The sequence below is a fragment of the Pongo abelii genome, chromosome 7 (genome assembly GCF_028885655.2).
Source record: "Pongo abelii isolate AG06213 chromosome 7, NHGRI_mPonAbe1-v2.0_pri, whole genome shotgun sequence".
Classification (NCBI taxonomy): domain Eukaryota; kingdom Metazoa; phylum Chordata; class Mammalia; order Primates; family Hominidae; genus Pongo; species Pongo abelii.
The window spans coordinates 42,214,753-42,235,454 of NC_071992.2; the positions used below are offsets into that span (position 1 = coordinate 42,214,753).

The window sequence follows — 20,702 nt, forward strand, 5'->3', positions numbered from 1 at the left end:
ATGTGAATTGTTTTTTCCTAAAATATCAAATTATTGTAGATCAACAAAAACTTTGTTTTTCTTACTATTGAATATCAAAAAAGACCCAGTTAATTGCAAACATAAACGCTTTTTCCTTGCTTCTGCTTCAATTTTGCTGATGAGGGAGATTTTGCAGCTTTACTTGGTACCAAAATAGCTCTGTTTTGCAGACCCTTATCATCTTCAAAGGGCGGGGCAATTATAATGAAATAGAACACAGGAAGTTTACCATTTCTCAGTATTAAAATAGAATTCCTTATTACACAGATGCCTCTCCCAAAAAGGAAAAGCAACTAGAATTTTTACTTTCTTCAATCTGTTGATATTACTGTGCTGTATTAATATAGTAAGGCATTCATGTCATTAATACTTGGGAAATGCTGCTTCATTCTCTATTTTTATTTGAGTGATGTTTTAAAAAATAATTCAAAAATGTTTATTGCCTAAGAAGCATTTTAGTCAACACTGCTTAGCTGAAGCCAGCATTAAAAAAACAACCTTTTTAGAACTCCACGTTTTTATGTAAAGCATTATAGTAGTAACCTAGTAGCAGGATTTGGAATCAAGAATAACATTTGCTGAGTGGCTACTGTAAGACTGATTCAGTATAAACACAATCTCACTTGATTCTCATAATAATCTTTGCAGGTATCTATCATCATTCCCATTCTGCAATGAGGAAATGCTGTCAGAGTGGCTAAGTAATTTGCCCACGGTCTCACATAGTAAGTACTGCAGGTGAAACTCTGACTTCTCTTCTCGTTGCCAAAGCCTACATGCATCCCTCTCTATCAAGAGGCCCTTATAAACCTACCATCTATTTTATTAAAATGTCATGTCTGTGTAAGAAGCATAACACACAAGGCTGTCTGTATCTTAGATAACAGAATCTCATTTTGTTCATTTCTTCAATAAACATTTCCTGGGTTTTTCCTACGTACTTACTTGGCAATGTGCTGAGTGCTAAAACCAGAGATAAAATACAGTTGAATCAGGAGAGATAGCCAATTCAAAGACAAATGTAATTTCAAATTGCCAATGTTTCACTGCTTCTGAGTTACAAAAATGCCAACTTTATATGATTTATGCTAAAATACGTTATCCAATAAAGAGAATGGCACATTTTGTCCCAATTATTCCAACTCAATATTTTAGAAAAGTAAACAGATTTCTGTGTGATTTCCCAGCATTTTGATTATACTGGCTATGTATATAAATGTTTCTTTTTGTTTATAGGAAGCCTGTATTCTCCAGGGAACACAGCACTCAGAGCCATCTTGGCCCCTGCATAAGCCTGCATGAGCCTGGGCTCTGGGGACCCATCCTGGTGCATCATTCGTTGGCTTTGTGACAATGGGCACATCGTTTAACCTCTCTTGGCTTCATTCTCCTTACTGGAATGATGTAGAGAGTTTTGCCTATTTCAGAGGCTTGCTCTTCTATACATGAGCCTATAAGTAACTTGTCTTAAGAATTTCCACTCCTTCCGTACTCTGATTTAAATTTGAAGGCATCAAAACAAAAGCAATCAACATTTCAGATTCCAAATACTTCCATTTTCATCTTTTATTATGATTAGAATTTCTTCTGAATGTATTTCTGTTTTGTAATTTTAGCATTGCCCTAAGGGGGGAAAAAGGCAGTTTATCACCATGCAGAATATTTTTCAGACAGCCTCTCTTTGACAAACTGATTTTTGTCAGTCTCAACTGACTTACCAATTCCAAATCCCAGGGCTTCCCTGGGAAACTTCCTTGGATCATGGCTTTGCCACACAGGACCGACATCCCAGAGCCCAAAGCAACCTGCTATAAACTGAGATCATTGCTCAGCAAGCTGGTACCACATGCGAGGAGTCTCAAGAGCTAACAGGAAATGATTCAAGACCAGAATTAGCCAAAGCAAGTGTGTTAGCTTCCTCTGCGCATGGGATAATAAGGAGCTTGCATCACCAACCTTCCGTGAATAGCCTACTCAGTGATTCAACAGGTTTCAAAAATTGTGAAATAAGGGATGTCTCTTGCGTGGTGTACTTTGGAAGTCTCTGCCTAAGGATGAAGGAAGTACCTAGGAGTAGGCATCATTCCACTTTTGCACCTTCTTCCACTATGTTTACATGGGTCCTCACTGAGAAAAAGGTATTAAAAGTGAGATGGAAAGAATGAGTCAGCTAGGTGAAAAATGGGAGGAAGAGACAGAAGGATCTGGGTGTACAAAAGGCTGAGACCAGGCTGGACACAGCGGTTCACTCCTGTAATCCCAGCACTTTGGGAGGCCGAAGCAGGTGGATCACGAGGCCAGGAGTTTGAGACCATCCTGGCTAACACAGTGAAACCCCATCTCTACTAAAAATACAAAAAATTAAAATTAGCCGGGCATAGTGGCAGGCACCTGTAGTCCCACGTACTCGGGAGGCTGAGGCAAGAGAATCGCTTGAACCTGGGAGGCGGAGGTTGCAGTGAGCTGAGACTGCACCACTGCACTGCACTCTAACCTAGGCAAAAGAGTGAGACTCCATCTCAAAAAAAAAAAAAAAAAAAGGCTGAGACCAAAGTAGCCTGGTGGCTTTAGGAATCGAAGTCAAACTTGGTGCGTGGGGTGGAGCTCCTGTAGTTTTTATTTTACTCTCAGAGTAAGGCAAAGTCAGTGAAGCATTTCTAAGGGAAAGATGGCAAAGTGGGTCCACATTTTTAAAAACTCATTTGAATTGCCGTGTGGGAAACAGATAGGATAAAGAACAAAAGCAGAAATGGAGAGAATAGGAGAAATGTGGCCGGGTGCAGTGTCTCACACCTGTAATCCCAGCACTTTGGGAAGCCCAGAGAGCAGCATCTCTTGAGTCCAAGAGTACGAGACCAGCCTGAGCAACATTTCAAGACCCTGTCTCTATAAAAATTACAAAAATTATCCTGTGGTTGTGCACCTGTAGTCCCAGCTACCCAGAAGGATGATGTGGGAGGATCACTTGAGCCTGGGAGGTTGAGGCTGCAGTGAGCCAAGATCATGCCACTATACTCCAGCCTGGGTGAGAGTGAGACCCTGTCTCAAAAAAGAGAGAGAAATGTGGTCCCAACAAGCATTAAGGGGATGGTGGGAAAGGATGAAATTAATGGAAGGAGTAGAGGGAAGTGCAAATGGGCAAAGAACCTGTCTGAGAGTGAGGCTGTGCACAAAGTCCTTGGGATATAGCAAAACAGGTCAGTGAGGCATGAAATCAGAGAGGCAGGCTTTATACAGACTTGTGGTAGTTGCAGGACGAGGGTTGGGGGGAAGTGGTTTGCAGATTGCTGTGAACTACAGACATTTTTTAAGGATATCAAGAAGAGCCCCCTCATTTTCTTCCTTACCCCTGCTGCCCCATCCCTGATTCATGGGCAGGTGAACCTAGCCCATGAAGCAATGCTGACCCAACCATCAAAACATGACACCAGCTTGCTGCCCAATCCTCTGTGGACCTAACTGCAGTCAGTCACCATGTACAATACAATCAAGCAGTAACACTATGAGGTTCTCGAATGCCCCTTTACAGAGGGAACTTGGCAGAGAGTAGCCATGTGTGAACAACAGGGACTCCCCATTGTTCTGCACTGATGATTGAATAGACTTCCTTGGTGGCCCGTGGAGACAGCTGTTCTTACTGAGGAACATTTTGCCCTTTGAATGTGATTAGTAAGACAGAGATGACTCTATTCTTTAAAGGTCTCCAATGACCAAATTTGGCCTCTGAGAACTGGACCGAAACATTTTGTGTGAGTCACGTCTGTTTGCCTCATTTTCTGTCACTAGTTGTTATGGAAACTACACAGTACAGCCTGAGGGTTCAGAATTCCTGAAGTTGGCCTCAAACTTATGCATAGTTTGTACAGCAAACAAGTTTGCTTACTTGGTTAATCTTTAGCTACTTCCTTCCCTGTTCAGATTGGAAGCTGAAGAGCTCAATACTGCCTAGAGTCCACTCTGGTCTTTTCACATGAATCAAAATAATAGACTTGCCCTTGTGTCCTGCCCTGAGGATGGTACAGATATTTAAAAGAATTCCAAATCACTTCCTAGGTTATCTGATTGTAGGATCAAAGTGGCCCCCTTGCTAACATAAAAATGATACACATGTGAAAAGAATTTACGACTTCTTCATGCTGTCTTTTTTGGGTTCATCCCAATCTTTTGGCAAAATCTCCAGCCCAATCTTAATAGCCACTGGGTTTACTCTGGGAAATATGCACTTTAGAGAGATGTTTGACATATTTTTTTACTTGAACTTCTTTGAGATATCTGCAGATCTTTGAAACTCAGACACAAGAAAGTTTTATGTCCATGGTGCCTCCCGATTATTCAAAGACAGGTGATGAGTTTTTTGGCTTCTTCAGCAAGGAATCTAAATCAGACAGACCTGGAGCCATTGTCTGGTTCTACTATTTAATAATTGCTTGACTGAGTAGGTAAATTACCTTTGTGAGCCTCTGTTATCCATCTACAAGACAGTGCTATTAACAACTATCCCATGGGTTGTTATGAAGACTAAGCAAGTTTAACATGCAAATTGCCTAGAACAGGTTTTTATACATAGTAGGCACTCAGCAAATGTTAATTTCCTTTCCTTTTCCATTGCACTAGCTGCTTTGTGGCCATGTTGTTGACCAATACAACTTCCAGTTGCAGATGAGCAGGAATAGACAAAGAATGTGGAATTTTTATAAAGTTCCAATTAAGAGAGCCTGAAAGCCATCCAGGTGTTCCTTCTAAACTTAGATGTGTGATTTAACATAGGAAGCCATGTAACTTCTGTGCTGTGACCATAAACTGAGAAGGTTGGAGCATGTAATCCTGAAGCCAGGCATTTTAACTGATGTAACGGAAGCAATGTGTATTTTTACTGTTAACTAAAAAGGGACTGGGGCAGGTCTCAATCCATAGAGAGGTATTTTGCCAAGGTTAAAGACATGGCTGGGGCAATTATAATTCCCAAGAGTATCTGTGACGTGTGTTTTTTTCCAAAAGGTGGTAAACCAAAAATAAAATTCTAAGCCCCACAGCCATCAGAATGAACCCCTCCTCTCAGCCAAGGGCATTCCAAAGTTAACCTGAAAAACTGGTTCAGGCCGTGATGTTCCTATCATGGGAGTCAGACGTGCCTCATTATACCTTCCTCCCTTTTGGAATTCAGCCACAGCTGACTAGCATTAACATCAACACAGAGACCTTAGAACTGGTAAAACAGACTCTTTAAGTCTGATAAGAAACATTTACAATCTGTTCTTTCTGAAGCCTCCTACCCGGAGGCTTCGCCTGCGTGATAAAACCTTGCTCTCCACAACCCATTATCATAGCCCAGACATTTCTTTCTATTGATTCCAGATCTTTAGATAATAATACAACCAATCAGAAAATGTTTGAATCCACCTATGACCTGGAAGCCCCCACTTCCAGTTGTCTTGGCTTTCTGGACCAAACCAATGTACATCTTACATGTATTGACTGATGCCTTATGACTCCCTAAAATGTATAAAACCAAGCTGTAGCTGGCCACCTGGGTTATGGGTTGTCAGGATCTCCTGGGAATGTGTCAGAGGCCATTGGTAACTCTTATTTGGCTCAGAATAAATCTCTTCAAATATTTTACAGTTTGACTCTTTTTGTCAACAGGGAGCTTTTGGAACTTCAGTATTAAAGGAAAAAAGCAAGCAGGAAGGGAAAAAAGAGAGGGAGGATAGGCAGTGAGGCAGATGGTGACATTCTTGTGAGGCTCCGATTAGCTTCAGTAAATCTACATTTTACATAAGAAGAAGGGGGAGTAGGGGAAAAAGTCAATGACGCATTGTCCTGTGCTCAGTCAACTACATTGACATAGCTAAAGTAACCTCATGAAAAGAGGGAGCAGAGGAAATAGGGCTATGGCACAGGGTTGTGAAATTACAGCTATTTGGGAACAAAAGGAAAACAGTGTCCATTCCCAAGCTTAACTTTCTCTTGTCATAGTGTGTTTGGGGCCCCAAGATTCTGTTTTCTTTCACACTGCTAACCCCAATGAATATACAATTTATCTTTTAGAAACTGCACAAAAGAAAAATGCAAGTTGGAGAAGAGACCAGCATGGAGCTTGTGCTTGCTCTCATTAGGAACTCAATCTCTTGAAAAATCACATTCTAATATTTCTATGGGTGAGCACGGATTTCACATCAGCTCCCCATAGCCTTCTTGGGTCCATCAGTTCATCACTTCTAGAAGTTGGCCACCTGTGAAGCCACTTAGGGGAGGTCACTCATCACTGCCGATGACAGTGGTGCTCTGTTTGTGAATACTCATGTTCATACCCATGGCAGGGGATTTTCTCTCCAGGTGAAATAGTGTTGCTGTGTTTCCCTCTCTCTTCCAGTCTCACATGTTCATGAAAATTAATCCCCAAAGTCCTCATTCATTATTTAGCAAATATGTTCAAATAGGAGAGAATATCAACTTAAGTTTAAGCTAAGGCCCTCCGCTAAGGAAATACAAAATGTATATGTGAAAAGGAAATTCTAGTTGAAGAACAGTATGAAAACTCCCAAAATGGACTGGAGAATTTGTGATTACAGTCTTGAGAGATCATTTAAAAATAGAACCAGATTAGCAAATGCGTTCAGTGCTAGGTAGGGGAGTTAGTCATAAATCTAACAGGCTCTATGTAGAGCCACTGAAGACAGACATAGTTAAAACTCAAGTTGATTTCTGTATATTATTTTTAATGAGTTAGAATTCAATCCAAAATCTGCTTAGTGTTATTGTGTACCTTTGTGCAAATAATGTACACTTTCTAAGCATCAGTTATTCTTCTGTGAAACTGGGATAATTTTACTTTTGTCAAGGGTTGCCCTGAGGAGTGAATCAGATGCTATACATAAGCTCAGCTGGCACAAGGCCTAATAGTAATGGCTTAATGCATGTACTCTTCTTTTTCCTTAATAGAAGAATAAGGTGAAATTAAAAACAAGGTTGATAATTACATGTATATTTTAATGATTCATCAATCAATAAATGATGACATTAACAATAATTTTACTGTCAGTACTTAGAAGTTAAAAGGAGAATGGTAAAATCAGTCTGTTGATCCTAAAAGTTTTATTTTTTCTTTCATCCTTTCATAAATTATATCTGAATCTAGATTACTGAAATGCAACAAATAAAAATATTTACAAAGCTATCTTCTCTTTTAGTGAATATAGGGTTATTAGAAAACAACTGTTACTTCATTATTCAACATTCAATGTGTCTTCTGACTTTCTTACTCCAATTTATATAAAAAATTTTTAGAATTTTTAAATAACAATGTTATTGACATAAAATTCACATACCCTGCAATTCGCTGATTTAAAATGTAAATGAAATTATTTTTAGTATATGCACAGAGTGATACAGCCACCATCGCAATAAATTCAAGAACATTTTATCGCCTATCAAAAAACCCTCATCTCCCTATAGTCACTCAGCTTCCCTGCCTCACTTCCACAACTCTAGGCAACCACTAATCTAATTCCTGTTTCTATAGGTTTCTCTATTCTGGACTTTCACATATAAGGAATCATATAATATGTGGTCTTTTGTCTCTGGCTTCTTTTACTTAGCATCATGTTTTCAAGTTTCATCCATGCTGAAGCATGGGTCAGGACTTCATTCCTTTTATTGCCAAATAATATTCCATTGTATGGATGCACCACATTCTATTTACCCATTCAGGATTTAATGTACATTTGAGTTGTTTCCAAATTTTGGCTATTGTGAATAATGCTGCTATAGAATTATAGAATTTTAGAAGATGCCATATGGCTTATGTGGCCAGTTCCTCTCAATTTACGGATATGCTAATGAAGCATCACAAAAGTGGGGTGAATAGCCTATGTCTCAGTGCTTCTCAGTAACAAAACATTAACTAGAACCCAGTTCTTCTAATTATTTTATAACTGCCATTCCCATCTCTACCAATAGTTTGCAAGGTTTTAGAGAGACGGCCTTGCACTAACAGTTACAATGGATTGAGTAGCAGATACGAGCCAGTCTCTGTATCCCCAGCAATATACAATGTAGTGGAATATACAATACAATTTGGTTATTGGGTCTGATTCTATTAATCTCTGAAAGACTTATCCTAGTGCAGAACACGTAGTGAGCATGTAATAGGAAATTGTGTAACTAGTGTGTTGGAAGAGCTGAAGTCATGGGGTATAAACATGTAAGCAACTTAATGTTTGATTTTTATTTTCCCTTTAAGCCATTCATTTTGGTAGTTTTTTTGAAATAATCCTAGATAAAAATTTGGATAGGCACCAAGAAATTAAAAGCCCTAGAATCACTTTATGTCACAAAACAGCCTCAATTCAGTACTTAGAATACTAAACCTATGTAAGAATGAAAGGTTTCATCTTCACTGAAGTAGAGTCTTCTCTCTTGTCTAAGGCTCACAGCCAGCCAGCAACATGCAAGGACTGGGGAGATAAGGTACAAGAGGAGCTGGTGAGGCCTAATAAGATGGATGCCGTGACAAGATGGGCCTGTGTTCTCTAGACCTGGCCAGTGGTTACAACCTGTTTCTTTCATGGATGCTTTTATGGGTTCTTTAGAGTTTATCTCCCCCATCACTGGGTGGCTACAATTCTCTTGACAAGAATGATTTATACCTTTCTGGTTTGTCACTTTGTCCCTCCTTAGCTTCTACGAATACAGCAACCCTTCAGCCAGATCACCCCTCATGGTGGCCCTATTGGAAAGTTCTAGATATTCCTTTGTATGGATGGTCCACATCTGGTTCCCTGGAAATTCTCATGCACCCTTTGCCCTCCAAGGGCCAAATCCAGTGTAGCCTTGCTTCTACTCATCTTTCAGCAGCAGGGAAATATCCTTATTCCACCCTTCCTCTTTGTTAAACCAGTCAAGTCTGTCCCTCTTCCCACCCTGCTAAATGCTTCAGACCACACATATTCTGTCCTCTGATCAGTTTCCTTCAAGTTTCTCTCTTGGCTTGAGATGGTGAGAAAAATGTCCTCCCACTTGGGGTGTTGATGTGTTTAGGGGAGGGGGCAGAACTCACATCACAGCTCTCTCTCCAAGTAAATATTCCTGAACATTCTTTCTTAAGCTTTTGTACTTTAGATATAGAAGAGGAGTTCAGCAGTCAGGGAACTGCTTTTTATTAAAAACAAACAAACAAAACCTAAAACATTTGACGCTTTGCATCTTGGTCTGTAACCTTACTTTAGAATATCATATCTATTATATCTTGGTCTCTCAAATGTAATTTACAATTTAATGTCTGGTTATACTTTGAAATTGTCTAGAAGGCAGGGTATTACAATAAAAGGAACATTGACCTAGAGTGATACTAGCTATCATGTGTGGAACTCTATACCAGACACCATGCTAATTTATTTATTTATTTAAGACAGCGTCTCACTCTGTTGCTGGGCTAGAGTGCAGTGGCGTGATCTCAGCTCACTGCAACCTCTTCCTCCTGGGTTCAAGTGATTCTTCTGCCTCAGCCTCCCAAGTAGCTGGGATTACAGGCACCTGCCACTCCTGGCTAATTTTTGTATTTTCTAGTAGAGACGGGGTTTCACCATGTTGACCAGGCTGGTCTTGAACTCCTGGCCTTAAGTGATCTGCCCTCCTTGGCCTCTTAAAGTGCTGGGATTACAGGCATGAGCCTCCACACCTGGCCCAAATAATTTATTAACATTATCTCATTAACCTCTTTCAACAACTCAATGATAGAGCTATTTTGATCTTCATTCAATAAAGCAGGGACTTAAACCTTCAAAAGGTATCATCTAGAATGGTGTACTAAAGGTGTAGTTTAGTTTGGTGCTTTCAACAGGAAGAAACAGAGCAACCACACACCCCTAAATGGCTTCAACAACAGAAAGCAGCACTATTTTACATAGTAGTTAACCCAGAGATAGAGGCCATGCCAGTGCTAGTTAATCTGATGGCTCAAGGATGTGTCAAGCACCTGGGTTCTTTCAATCTTTTGGTTGTGCATCCTTGGTATTTAAGCCTGTCCTAGGCTAGTTCCTTTTGCTATCACAAGATCGTTGCCACATTTCTAGAAATCAGATATAGATGAGACAATGCTTAGAATAATTGTTTCTCCCTTTTAGTAAAACTCTTCCTAAATCTCACCATGAGTGCCTGAACAAAATGGAATTCTGCAACAAGGAAGAAAAAGGAGGATATACTCTAGGTGTAGAGTTGACGACTGGTTAAAGGGGTTTAAGTAACTGGACTTAAGTGGTTAAAGGAGTCTTAACTTCTCAGTTCCTTAGTTCCTTCACCTGTAAAATCAGAGTTTTGTGTCCTGGTGATTGTCTATTTGCTTTTTTATTACAGCAAAGCCGACAGTACTTTATGGTATCCTTTAAAAGAAGTAAATATTTAAGAGTACATGACTTTTAGGTCATTAGCAAGACTGGGTCATTGTCTTGAAAGTAAAAACACCCACATTTCAATTATTGTTAGTTTTTTGTTCTTTTTTTTTTTCTTTTATTATTATTATTATTATTATTATACTTTAGGTTTTATGGTACATGTGCGCAATGTGCAGGTAAGTTACATATGTATACATGTGCCATGCTGGTGTGCTGCACCCACCAACTCGTCATCTAGCATTAGGTATATCTCCCAATGCTATCCCTCCCCCCTCCCCCCACCCCACAACAGTCCCCGAAGTGTGATGTTCCCCTTCCTGTGTCCATGTGTTCTCATTGTTCAATTCCCACCTATGAGTGAGAACATGCGGTGTTTGGTTTTTTGTTCTTGCGATAGTTTACTGAGAATGATGATTTCCAATTTCATCCATGTCCCTACAAAGGACATGAACTCATCATTTTTTATGGCTGCATAGTATTCCATGGTGTATATGTGCCACATTTTCTTAATCCAGTCTATCATTGTTGGACATTTGGGTTGGTTCAGTGATAAATCACCATATAATGTTATGGAAGAGTTACTCAGGAGCTTGGAATACTTATCTCTAGAAGCAGCAGATGTTTGTTTGTTGTGGATGAAATAAATCACCAAAGTAGACAGATTTATCTGTCAATCAATATGGGCATATAAAGAGTGAGGAGACAGTGGACCTAGGCAGGCTCACACTGGCTGACCATCACCCAGGTCAGTTGCCACACTCTTTCTGCAACTTTGAAAGGAACATCCAAAGCAGAGCCTCATGCACAGCCAGTGAACAGCTGGGCTCAGATTATCTGCGGACGCTATAGTTTATTTATTTATATATTTTCTCTTTTTTAGACAAGGGCTCTCCCTGTTGTCCAGGCTGGAATGCTGAGGTGTGATCCTAGCTCATTGCAGCCTCAACCTCCTGGACTCAAGTGATCCTCCCACCTCAGCCTCCCAAGTAGCTGGGATCACAGGGGTGTACCACCAAGCCCGGCTAAACTCATTATGTTGCCCAGGCTGGTCTCAAACTTCTGGCCTCAAGTGATCCTCCCACCTCGGCATCCCACAGTGCTAGAATCACAGATGTAAGCCACCACACTGGTCCAAGTGCAGTTTAGATTGTTGCTCATGCTGTTAGTCATTTCTGGCTTTGGTTAACCTTTATTTATTTTAGACAGTGTCTTGCTCTGTCACCTGGACTGGAGTGCAGTGGTGTGATCTCAGCTCACTGCAACCTCTGCCTCCGGGGTACAAGCAATTCTCCTGCCTCAGCCTCCCAAGTAGCTGGGATTACATCCCCGTACCTGCCACCACACATGGCTAATTTTGTATTTTTAGTAGAGACAGGGTTTTACTGTGTTGGCCAGGCTGGTCTTGAACTCCCCTGACCTCAAATGATTGGCCTGTCTTGGCCTTCCAAAGTGCTGGAATTTACAGGCGTGAGCCACCACACACGGCCTCAAATAGTATTTTCTAATAGTATTTTGCACCTTTAAAATATTTGTTCAAACTCTATTTTAGGCTAACCTTTGAGTACATAGAGATGTTTGCTCTATTGTAAATCTTGCTCTAAAGTTGATCTTTCTTCCAAGCTCCCAACTTTTATATGAAGCTGAAGATTCCCTAATTATACTTCCATAGCTCAGGAAAATAACTTTCAGACTTATCCAAAATCAAGCTCTTAATCCTAACTGGAAGTTTTCAATACCTGCTTAACACTCAGTTCTCAATTGTATTTTCTCAGAGAAGTCTCCCTCACTGTCCTGGTCTAAATGAACTCTCTCTGTTGCATCATCCCTCTCTCTCATGATGTTTATCACACCGTGCAATTATATATTCATTTGTGTGCCTCCTTGCTCAGTGTTTCACACTTCACCAATCTGTGCATATCAGGAGGGTAGTGACCGTGTCTCTTTTGTTCACAATTACATTACTTGGCACAGTATACAGTAGGTGTTCAATAAGTATTGTGGAATTCATGAAGGATATTGCACCACGTTTCAGAAGTTTGAAGATGCTAGTTTTATTATATCTGAAGAAACCCACCACCTTATGCAAAAAGAAATTACTGGGATGCTTTAATATCTAAAACATCTCTGCTGAAAGAGTCTTGTTTGTTGAATGGATTTAGAAAGAGATAAAACATTTGATAGTGAAGAAATGTTATAGTATACTGCCTTTAATTCCTGGATAAAAATTTGATATGTTAAGAGGAGTCCAGGGTAATAATAGACAAAAAAAAAAATCAAGTACAAACAAAATGTACTTGATATTCACTTATCATGAAATACAGGTTTGTGGACTAGATTTCTTGCTCATTAGGAATACTAAAGCTCTTCAACTTCCCTTTTTTGACAAATTAGCAAATTTATGTCCAAATAGGTTACTTGGTTTGATCTCTACCAATGTCACATTTTATAGGGGACACTAATCACTGGTCTTCTAATTGCTAGTCTGGTATTTATTTCATTTTGTAATTATTTTTTAAAAGTTATGCAGACCATAAACATATTATTTTGTGACATAATCTTAGCAAAAGGGCAAAAAAAGAAACTTTCAGGATCTTATTGTTAAGTAGTTGGAATTTTTAAGTAACTTATTTTACTAAAATTTCTCTAATTCATAGTAACACTTATTTCTTTATTTCTTCAGAAAAAAATGTTGTTATGAACGGTGGTCATCCATAAAATAGAATATTATTTAGTGATAAAAGAAATGAACTATCAAGCCATAAAAAAATGTTCAAGAAACTGAAGTGTATATTGCAAAGTAAGCGAACCCAATTATACTATCATACTATCATACTATATGATTCCATCTTTATGACATTCTGGAAAAGGCTAAACTATGGAGACAGTGAACAGATTAAAAAAAAACAATGGTTACCAGGGTATGTAGGGGAGGGAGGGATGAATAGGTAAAACACAGAGTATATTTAGTATAGAGAAGCTATTCTATATAATGGTGGATACATCATTATACATTTGTCAAAACCTGTAGAATTTACAACACCAAGAGTGTGAACCCTAAGGTAAACTATAGACTTTGGGTGATAATGATGTGTCAATTTGGTTAATCAATCATAACAAGTGTACCACTCTGGTGGGGGATATTGATATTGGTGGAGGTTGTGCCTGTGGGGTCAGGAGGCATACAGGGACTCCATACTTCCCACTCAATTTTGCTTTGACCCTGAAACTGCTCTAAAAATAAAATCTATTTATTAAATGTGAATAAATAAATAGGTAGATAAGTAGGTAGAGAGATGATAGATAAATGTTGCTGATTCCTTTTATTTTCATTAGTGATGGTTCCCACTGTGCAAACAATTTGTGGAGTGCCCTGCTTTAGATAGCAATAAGCAGTGTGGCATGGCAAGGCATCAGGTCAAACCAGGGTCAGCACTTGGGTTCTGCAGGCTGCACATTGCCTGCCATGGTGAATGTGTCCCTCCAAAATTCCTATTTGAAATCCTAACTTCCAAGGTGATGGCATTAGGAGAGGAGATTAGGTCATGGGGGCTTTGCTTTCATGAATGAAATTAGTGAAAAGAGGCCTGAGGGAGCGCCCTTGCCCCTTCCACCATGTGAGGACACAGCAAGAAGATGGCTGTCTACGAACCAGGAAGCAAGCCCTCAGCAGACACTGAGTTTGCTGGCACCTTGTCCTTGGATTTCCCAACCTCCAGAAATATGAGAAACAAATTTCTCTTATGTAGAAATTACTTCACTGATGGTACTTTGTTATGGCAACCCAAATGGACTAAGACTCTGCCCAGGCTTGTGGGCACCATCCACATAGACTATCATCTGATTCTCCTTTGAGTTGTAACATAGCAGCCCTCATTCGAGCCCATCCTCCCTTAGAAAATTGACTGTGTGACTTTGGTCAATAAATTTAAGCTTTTTGTATATTTGGCATTTCATTTCCTATAAAAATTGAGATCATAACATATACTTCATAAAGTATACAAAAATAATATCCCAGAGGAATCATTTCTGCTGGGGGCAGAGACCTATTAAGTGTGGCCTGATCTAAAGGTTGTTAGAAATGTTATTTATCCATTACAGCAAATCCTTCAGGTTTCCTCCTTAGGCTGGACTTTGGAATCTTCTTGGAAGATGAAGTTCTTCTTCAACTCTTCAATTAAAAAAAAGGCTAAGTTTGATGAAATACAACATCAGGAATAAAAACAGGAAACAATATTCCCAGTGTGATTCCGTCTACCAATGTAGAAGTATGGACTACAGGCCAGAATTCAAGAGCTCTAAGCCATGCTCCAATTTATCCATATTTGTTACTTTTGATATTTTCTGTTGCTTTTCCTTTTAGGGTGTAGCAGTTAAAACTTTCACTCTAAAAGTGCTCAGTGCCTGCCTTAGGAGATACTGAGCACATCACAGCCCATCTTGGAAAAACAGACCTGTGAGGATTTGAATAGATGGCAGTAGCCTAAAAAGAAGGGAAGGGAAGCAGGCTAATGACCAGGAGGTGATTTCTGTAGTGTGGGAGGAAAAGAAAGTTATTGTTAGCCATCCTGGTTTCAAGGGGAAAAGGGGCCGCTGCTGCCTAAGTAAATTGCCTGACAGTGAGGCTCAAGAAAGATAATTTCCTTTCCTAGGGAGACAATATTATTGGATCTCTTAGGAATTGCTTTCTTTCTTCCTAATTGAATTATTCTTAAATACAAGGTGTATCTCCTTGTTTGGGTAATAATGCAAATGCTGTTTTATATAAACTGTCTTCCCTTGACTCATCAGAAAATAAAACAGAATCATGGTATCTATAATCCAGTGGCAAATATTTTAGAAAAAAACTAATCTAAATGGAAGGTAGTAGCCTCACTGACTATTTAGAGCCTAATTCTTTTTTTTTTTTTTTTAATTTTTTATTTTCTTGAGACTGAGTCTTGCCCTGTCGCCAGGCTGGAGTGCAGTGGCACGATCTCAGCTCACTGCAACCTCCACCTCCCGGGTTCAAATGATTCTCCTGCCTCAGCCTCCCAAGTAGCTGGGACTACAGGCGCATGCCACCATGCCTGGCTAATTTTTGTATTTTTTAGTAGAGATGGGGTTTCATCATTTTGGCCAGGATGGTTTCAATCTCTTGACCTCGTGATCCACCCACCTCGGCCTCCCAAAGTGCTGGGATTATAGGCTTGAGCCACTGCGCCTTGCCTAAAGCCCAATTCTTTTAATACAATCAACTCACACTGGACAAAGAGGTAAATCAGCACAGCCAGAAAGCTGGCATCTGTCACGGTTGGTGCAAACGCTCTGGATGTTCCCTATTTACCAGCTAAGGAAGTGTGGAAGACAGTTGCTCTTCTCAAACCAGTCAGAATAAACTTGCTGTATTTATTATGCACACACTTACATCTTAGGAGAGGTGATTATTTATTTAAAAAGAAACTCCAATGGGCTGAATTCTGCTAGGACTGATGGAGGGCTTAAAAATATAAATCGATACAATTTCATCAAGGACCTCAAAGCAAGATTCATCAAAAATATTTTGCCCACAGACAATCAAGAGTTAACTATACAGGAGACACTGTGTTGAGAAAGCCCTCAAGTTACTGCAAAAAAAGATTGAATGATATTGGCCACAGAGCACAGACGCCATTCAGTCCTTATTACTGGATGAAATCTCAACTTCCTTTATGAAAGAAAAAGGAAAATTAAAATTTAGAGAATTTGAGAGTCTGATAAATCTGTATTGATTCTCAGAAAGCAGGCATGAATTTTAATATGAGCCTAACCATGACTCAGTATGAAGTCTATATTTTATTAATCCATAGACACTCATTGTCAATTATATATTGTTAAGGGCGCATATCCAGTTAACAAACATTCCTTGAACTCTGCTAGGCACCACTGTGTTGAGAACCGGGGAAAATTTTTGGTAAAGAAAAACTCCCCCCTTCCTTGTAGAATACTTACCTATTTTGAGGAGACAGACTAAAAAAGTAAACAGACCAGAAACAATAAAGTAAATATACATTATGATCTATGAAGTTAATAAACAAGGAACTAATGTCCAGAATAGGTGTCTAGGGAAGGCCTTTCTGATGATTTGGTCTTTCTGAGATCAAAATGGTTGAAAGAAGATGAAATTTAAAGGAATTGTTTAGGTAAATAAAATAATAATCATAAAGATGAATGGTAATTTATGCCATTCTAATAGCCTTGTCAAGAATGTCCTACAGAATAATAGTTCTTATACTTCAGCATGTGTCTGAATCGCTTCCTAGAGGGCTTATGAAAACACACATTCCTGGGCACCACCTTCGGAGGTTCTGATTTAGTTCGTGTTGGGTAGTGTCTACACATGTTTTGCTGTTGTTGCTGGCTATTTAAAGCACACTTTTTAGGATCAATGCTGTTTGTTAACAAATGGCAGAGGTATAGGTTAACAAAAGTGAGGTATTTTAGGTCAGGTGCAGTGGCTCAAGTCTGTAATCCCAGCATTTTGGAGGCCAAGGCAGGTGGCTCACCTGAGGTCAGGAGTTTGAGACCAGTCTGGCCAACATGGTGAAACCCTGTCTCTACTAAAAAATACAAAAATTAGCTGGGCATGGTGGCAGGCACCTGTAGTCCCAGCTGCTCAGGAGGCTGAGACAGGATAATCGCTTGGACCCAGGAAGCGGAGGTTGCAGTGACCCAAGATTGTGCCATTGCACTCCAGCCTGGGTGACAAGAGTGAAACTCCATCTCAAAAAAAAAAAAAAAAGTGAAGTATTTTACACTTGTATTACTACAGCTTTCAAAGCATTTGCATGTACTTTATCTAATTTGATCTGTATAATTAACATGAGGAAGAAAGAGCAGATGACTTTATCTCTATATTATTCATTTAATAATTCATTCATTCATTCAATACATATGTTTTGAGATTTTATTAGGTGATCATCCCTATGCAAGGTGTGCTGGGGATGCAGTGCTGAGCAGAATGGACATGGAGCTTAGCATTCCAAAAAACAGGCATACATTAAGCGAAGAATCACACGCTACATATAGTAACTATAAAATGCACCCAACAGTCACATTATATAGATGAAAAGTGGCATAAAAATGCACAAAGAGAACATATAACTTAAAAATCTTTGAAACTTCCAAGGTTATTCAGTTACTCAGAGAAGAAAGCCATGGCAATCTCCAAGTCCCAACACTATTTCCCTTCAACCACGACGGCCTCTTCATATGTACAAGGTCAGAAAATGACAAAGTCAGGAAAAGGACAAGGCACTCATCAGGAAGTGCCACTGTCTAGGACTGAATCTAAGGAAGACCCACACCCTGTGGATGGGGCCCACTACGTGCAAGAGGTCTACCAAGAGAAAGTCATCATGTCGGGTAGCTGGCGACACTTTATCAGTGAGCCTATGATCTCCTCCCTCATCAGGAAGCGCTCATCCAAAATGCCATCAAAAAAGGAAGCAAACTAGCATTTTTTGATGTTCTATCACATATTAGGCATCTTTTCTACTATATTGGTACTTATCATTCCCTGCTTGCAGATGAGTGCCTTCAGGCTCATGGAGGTTAAATAACTTGGCCAAGATCACACATCTTGGCAGAACTTAGATGAAAATCCATCTCTGTCTGACAATGAAGTCAGTCTGGCCAGTAGCTCAGAGCCAAGTAGAGTCAGAGCTTTAAGGAAAGGAGGAGCTCCCAAGAGGCCATGGCTGTGAGGTTAACTCTTGTCTCTGGCACAAACATTAGATGGAGACCAGTCTGAACATTTATTTCAGAATTTTCAGGTATACAGGCCCAGAATTAGGGGACATGCTTGAAATAGATGCTGAGATCCACGCCTAATAAATTCGATTCAGCAAGTCTGGGATGTAGCCTGATGTATGCATATGTCTATACTGTATATGCATACACATACATATACATACATGCATATATGCACACACACACAACTTTAACTCGTTTCCCGGGTCATGTTAAAGCCCAGTTAGGTTCTGGTCTATTCATTTGGCTGTTTTCAAGCCTGAGTGTAGGTAGAATTGGAAAGTAGGTCAATATGGCTAGGACAAGAACAGAAATAGAAAGTAAATACACATTTGAACATTTTCATGTGTAAATAAAATTATTATTATTTCATACCATACAACTCATTTGCTCAAAAATTCCATGCTTATCAAACTTAGAGATAATGTTTCTAAGAATCTTGATCCTGGGGAAGACTGCCCTAGCCAGCATATCTCAATTCTCTTATCATCCTGGCAGATCTGTCTCTGTAAATTGATTTTGTTATGAATTTTATTCCTGGGAACTTATCTCTTACAACCTTGTTACCCTCAGATTTATAAAGCTGGGGATCACACGCAGGACTGTGATCACCACCATATGAAACCGGGTGGATATATAGGATTCTTCAAAACCTCAGTGAGTCCTTCCTGTCCACACTAAAGCCGGGAAATAAGAACAGGATGCCAAGTAAAAGCAAACTGTCAGAAAATATGTGAGACTTCTTGACAATAAAACACGTGATTGCAAAAACCGGAGACTCTTGTGGAAGAACCAGAGCATAAAGCTGAGGAAATTCCCCAGAAAAAGAACAAAAGACCTGTCAGAAAAAAAAGAAAAAATTTCGAAAAATCGCCACAGGTTGTCCATTATTTAACTATTAAGAGTTCCATAAAGAGAATGCAGAAATTGAACAGGAGGAGATTTATTACAGAAATAATTCAAGAAAATTTTCTAGAATTGAAGAACATGAGTTTTTAAATGTAAATGATTCACCAAGTATCAAATACAATGACATACAAAACAAACAAAATCTGCCACATTATTATAAAGAGTCACTTAGGTTAAAGATTTTACAGGATTTCGGAAGAATAAAAACAGGTTACAAACAAATACCATTAATCAGAAAAGTAATCAATTCCTTTTAAAGTTGGAAAATAGGGGCTGGGCACGGTGGCTCACACCTGTAATTCTAGCACTTTGGAAGGCCAAGGCAGGTGGATTACCTGAGGTCAGGAGATCGAGACCAGCCTGGCCAACATGGTGAAACCCCGTCTCTACTAAAAATACAAAAATTAGCCGGGCGTGGCTGCACACGCCTATAATCCCAGCTACTCGGGAGGCTGAGGCAGGAGAATAGCTTGAACCCGAGAGGTGGAGCTTGCAGTGAGCCGAGATCACACCAGTGCACTCCAGCCTGGGCAACAGAGCGAGACTCTGTCTCAAAAAAAAGAAAAAAAAAGTTGGAAAATACCACCTTCAACATTCTGCAGGCAATGATGTTCAACCTAGAATACTACATAGAGCCCAAGCTGTCTGTCAAGTATGATACAGAAAAAAAGGCAGTTTTGCTATCAAAAATGCATATTCCATGAACACTTTCTGTGGAAGTTACTGGGAAATATGCTCCCATAAAATGAGGAAATTAAAAAGAAAGAGGAGGACATGGGATTCACAAAATAGGAAATTCTAAATAGTGATAAAAGAGCATTTTGCCAGGACGTGATTTTAACTTTTTAATATAAATAGTCATCAGTTAGGAATATTCCAAATAACAAGTGTCATGAAAATGCCTAAAAATTTTAAAAAATCAATGAAGGTGCTACTAATTTTGGGGAATAAGTGGTTTCTGGGAAAAAACCCAACACATTAGTCAAGAATGGAAATGTAACTGCAAGAGTCTCAGAGCTTGTTGTTCATAAATAGTTTTAGATGATAATAATATATTCACTCACTAGAGATTTACCTGTCAATATGGTATTGGGAGAGCAGAACATAAGGCAGGGGAGTGGCATATAACTGCTAAACCTATGGCGTGCAGTGGCTCTTGCCTGTAATCCCGGCACTTTGGAGGCCAAGGCGGGCGGATCACAAGGTCAAGAGTTTGAGACCAGCCTGACCAACATGATGAAACTCCGTCTCTACTAAAAATACAAAAATTAGCCAGGAGTGGTGGTGCGTGACTGTAGTCCCACCTACTTGGGAGGCTGAGGCAGGAGAATCGCTTGAACTCGGGAGGCAGAGGTTGCAGTGAGCCGAGATCGCACCACTGCACTCCAGCCTGGGCAACAGAGTGAGACTCCATCTCAAAAAAAAAAAAAAAAAAAAAGCTTCACGCCTATATTCCCAGTAACTCAGGAGGCAGTGGGAGGATCGCTTGAGTCTAGGAGTTGGAGGCTGCAGTGAGCTACGATGGCAGCTCTGTATACCAGTCTTGGTGACAGAGTGAGACCCTGTCTCTAAAAAACAAAAATTATTAATTAAAAATAAAAACAGCTTGTGTTT

General features: G+C 39.6%; 1 long non-coding RNA gene across 3 annotated transcripts in view; it reads left to right on the forward strand.

Moving 5' to 3' along the window:
* The window catches only part of LOC134761849 (uncharacterized), a 68,353-nt gene extending 66,098 nt beyond the window's left edge, over positions 1–2,255 (forward strand). For all 3 annotated transcript variants that reach the window (XR_010141006.1, XR_010141004.1, XR_010141005.1), the window contains exons 7-8: positions 670–746; positions 1,258–2,255. This is a non-coding gene — a long non-coding RNA (uncharacterized LOC134761849). The remainder of the gene's footprint in view (positions 1–669; positions 747–1,257) is intronic.
* The last annotated feature ends 18,447 nt before the right edge of the window (positions 2,256–20,702 follow it).